We start from the raw sequence: 4,304 nt of genomic DNA on the forward strand, positions 1-4,304 counted from the left end.
GCAATATAATTAACAGGAGGAACATTATGATAATCTCTATTCTGAGTTACATGATATTTTCTAGTTTGTGTCACATGCTTCTTAGTGTGTGTCATGTGAAAGATTTTTGCATGAGATGTGAGCCTAATATCATGGGAATGGCCATACTTAAATTGATCATACAATGGCTTGTATGTGATTTTCATGTCATCCACAGATTCAAGTTTGTATGGGGTTTCACCCTCATAACCTACGCCAACTCTCTTGTTTCCGCTAACAGCATATATCATAGAGGCAAGTTAACTTCTTCCAATACATCTAGATAAGAACTTTCTAAAGCTCAAGTCATATTCTTTCATAATATTGTTCAGACTAGGAGTAGAATTTTCTGAGCAAGAAGGAGATCCAACATCTTTGGATAATTTTAAAACTTTTTCCTTCAATTCAGAATTTTCTACTTCAAGCTTCTTAGTTTCAGATTCAAATAGCTTTTTCAGCTTTTTGTATTTGATACTAAGCTGAGCCTTGAGTTCTAGAAGTTCTGTTAGGCTAGAAACTAACTCTTCTCTAGACAGTTCAGAAAATACCTCTTCAGAATCTGATTCTGATGTAGATTCTAATCCATCATCAATAGTGGCCATCAGCGCAATGTTTGCCTACTCGCCTTCAGAGTCTGATTCTGATTCTGATGCATCTGAATCATCCCACGTTGCCATAAGACCTTTCTTCTTATGAAACTTCTTTTGAAAGCACGTGACCTTCTTTTTATTAGATCTTCTGATTCCATAAGATTCTCCTCGTTCAGGCCTTTTAGAACTTTCGAAGTTCTTAAACTTCCTTTGTTTGCTTTTCCAGAGTTTGTTTACCCTTCTGGAGATCATGGACAGTTCATCTTCTTCTTCTTTTGATTCTGATTCTTCATAATCTTCTTCTTCAGCCTGAAATGCGTTAGTACATTTTTTATTATAATATTTTAACGCAATAGACTTGCCTTTCTTCTGAGGCTCATTAGCATCCAGCTCTATTTCATGACTCCTCAGAGCACTGATCAACTCTTCAAGAGAGACTTCATTCAGATTCTTGGCAATCTTGAATGCAGTCACCATCGGACCCCATCTTCTGGGCAAGCTTCTGATGATTTTCTTGACGTGATCAGCCTTTGTGTATCCCTTGTCAAGAACTCTTAATCCAGTAGTTAGAGTTTGAAATCTTGAGAACATTGTTTCAATGTTTTCATCATCCTCTATCTTGAAGGCTTCATATTTCTGGATTAATGCTAGAGCTTTAGTCTCCTTGACTTGGGCGTTTCCTTCATGAGTCATTTTCAATGATTCATAGATATCATAGGCAGTTTCTCTGTTTGATATCTTCTCATATTCAGAATGAGAGATAGCATTCAGCAGAACAGTCCTAGACTTGTGATGATTTTTGAATTACTTTTTCTGATCATCACTCATTTCTTTCATGGACAACTTTGCTCCACTAGCATTTAGAGGATGTTTGTAACCATCCACAAGCAAATCCCATAAGTAACCATCTAAACCAAGAAAGTAACTTTCAAGTTTGTCTTTCCAATATTCAAAGTTTTCACCATCGAATACTGGTGGTCTAGTGTAGCCATTGTTTCCTTGACCATTGTATTGTTCAGCAGAACCAGATGTAGATGTATCTTTTTCAGCAGCCATGAAGACTTATGTGTTTTTCTCTTCCTGAATCTTTTTCTAACACGGTTAAGTGCTTGCACCTAGAACCGGCGCTCTGATGCCAATTGAAGGGTAGAAAAACACTTAGAAAGGGGGGGTTTGAATAAGTGTAAATTTAAAAATTCTTAAGATAAAAACAATTGCACAATGATTTTTATCCTGGTTCATTGTTAACGAAACTACTCTAGTCCACCCCCTTAGAGTGATTTACCTCAACTGAGGATTTAATCCACTAATCAATCTTGATTACAATGGTTTTTCACTTAGATACCCTCTAAGTCTTCTAGAGTATACTGATTACAACTTGATCACTCTAGGAATACACCACTTAGATACCCTATAAGTCTCCTAGAGTATTTTGATCTACCCGATCACCCTAGGAACCTTTTACAATCAAATGTAAAACAAATTCTTACAAGAGTATAGAAATTCTTCTTAAAAAGCTATAATCACAACTGTGATATTTCTCTTAAGTTATAAGCTTAACACTCACTAAATATTACAAGATACGTGAGGTTGAAGATGAAGTTCGTAAGATTTTGATTCAGCAGCGTTTAAGTTTGTTTGCTCATAATTGTTCGCAAGTTCGTAACGTTGCTTTTGATCAGAATTTCACTATATATAGGCGTTTGAGAAGATGACTGTTGGGAGTATTTAATGTGTTGCATGTGTCGTACAGCTTTGCATTTAATGTATCACTCTTTTGTCAACTACCTCGAGCCTTGCTTTTCCTGCTTTAACTGACTTTTCCTTTAATAGCTTCTAACGTTCCTTTTGTCAATCAGCGTAGCCTGTCACCTTGTACTTGATTCTGATTCTTATATTTGTAGAATATAACGTTTGAATATCAGAGTCATTCAGCTTGGTGTAGAGCATCTTCTTGTCTTCTGACCTTGAAGTGCTTCTAGCGTGATACCATAAGAACTTCAGTGCTTCTGCTTTTGAACTCAAGTTCTTCTGATACTTCATAGACCATGTTCTGATTCTGCTTTGACCATCTTCTGATGTCTAGCGAGACCATGTTCTGATGTTGCAATCTTGAACCTTCTGATTCAGTGCTTCTTGTACTGAATTGTGCATACTCTTTATATATTTCCTTATATGGAAAATACATAGGATTAGAGTACCACATTGTCTTATACAAAATTCATATATAATGTTATCATCAAAACTAAGAACATTGATCAGAACAAATCTTGTTCTAATCGTTTAAATTTGTGACTATTTCTTTGTCATGATACACTAACAAAAATACAAAAGATGTCTTTCTATCTTAAAGCTTTGTGCATTATAGGTGATTGAATCAAGTGCATCCACACCTCTCCTAAAGCTATGGTTTTAAGGATAAACCTTCAATCAATTAATTATTCTTGGAAGCTAAATGATTTAAACTTCAAGAGAGATATTCTTATCATCAAGTTCCATGTTCTAATCATCTCTCAACTTAATTTGATCAAATATTTCTCAAGATCATGTGGCTTGATTCATCAAGAAACTTCATAGGTTCATGTGTTTATTTCCATGACTTCTTCAACAGGTTTCATCAAGCCATGAGCCTCATAAACAAGTGTTCTTAAAGAGAACATCATTTCAAAGTCTCATATGTATCCTCATGCCTTACCATGAAAGAAAAGTTCAAGAGATTCAAATTTGATTCAAGGGTTTGGCCTAATTTGACAAGTTCGTGATCCCATGATCACAAGGGCATAATGTAACACCCTTCTAAACCCCTGCGGAAATATAATAAAATCAGAGTAATAAAACAGCAAGGATGCTACAATTATTAAAATAAATAAAAATATCAAGTCGGGTGTCATGCTTTATTAGGAATGATCCAAAAATATCAAAACATATGTTCAGCACAGCGGAAACTCATTCAACAATGTTATAAAACATCTCTAAGAAAATCAACGGTACATAAACCAATAATGGAAAAATAGTGTATCACAGGCAACTCTAAGACTATCGTCCCCCAGTGTTACAAGATCAGAGCATGACCGATACGACCCAACATAATCGGATAAACTCTACGAGTCATCCTCACCGATCGCTTAGGCCGCTACTTCAATCTGAAATCATCAAAGTAAGGGTGAGACTACATCATAACTAAATAGCATTATAAATCATCAGATATAGAATTTCATAAGCAATTATCCACCCTACTTAGCATATTCAGATTAATCAATTCATACCAATCACAAGCACAAATCAATAGTATGCACCAATAACCCAACACAATCATAACACCGGATTTCATCCTGACATGCCACAATTTATACAAAGACCATGCAGACTCTTATGCATGTGGTACCAAAATTCGTGAATCACATTCACAAGACTTCTCTCTTTGATACTGCCCTTTAGTCGCTCACACCCCACATGGGCACACGACTACTGCCTCATCGCTCACACCCCACATGGGCACACGATGACTGCCTGCTAATCTCCGCACAATGGGAATCAGCCTTCCAATGCAAATGATTTATGAATGAATGCACACATGTCACATACTTATATCATCATCAATCCGATGCTTAACATCGCTTTATCACATCTTACCCATAATGTCACAACAAGTATGTACATGTACAAGCATCATTCAAAATAAATCAATCATCATCA

The sequence above is a fragment of the Vicia villosa genome, linkage group LG1 (genome assembly GCF_029867415.1).
Source record: "Vicia villosa cultivar HV-30 ecotype Madison, WI linkage group LG1, Vvil1.0, whole genome shotgun sequence".
In the NCBI taxonomy this organism is placed as follows: domain Eukaryota; kingdom Viridiplantae; phylum Streptophyta; class Magnoliopsida; order Fabales; family Fabaceae; genus Vicia; species Vicia villosa.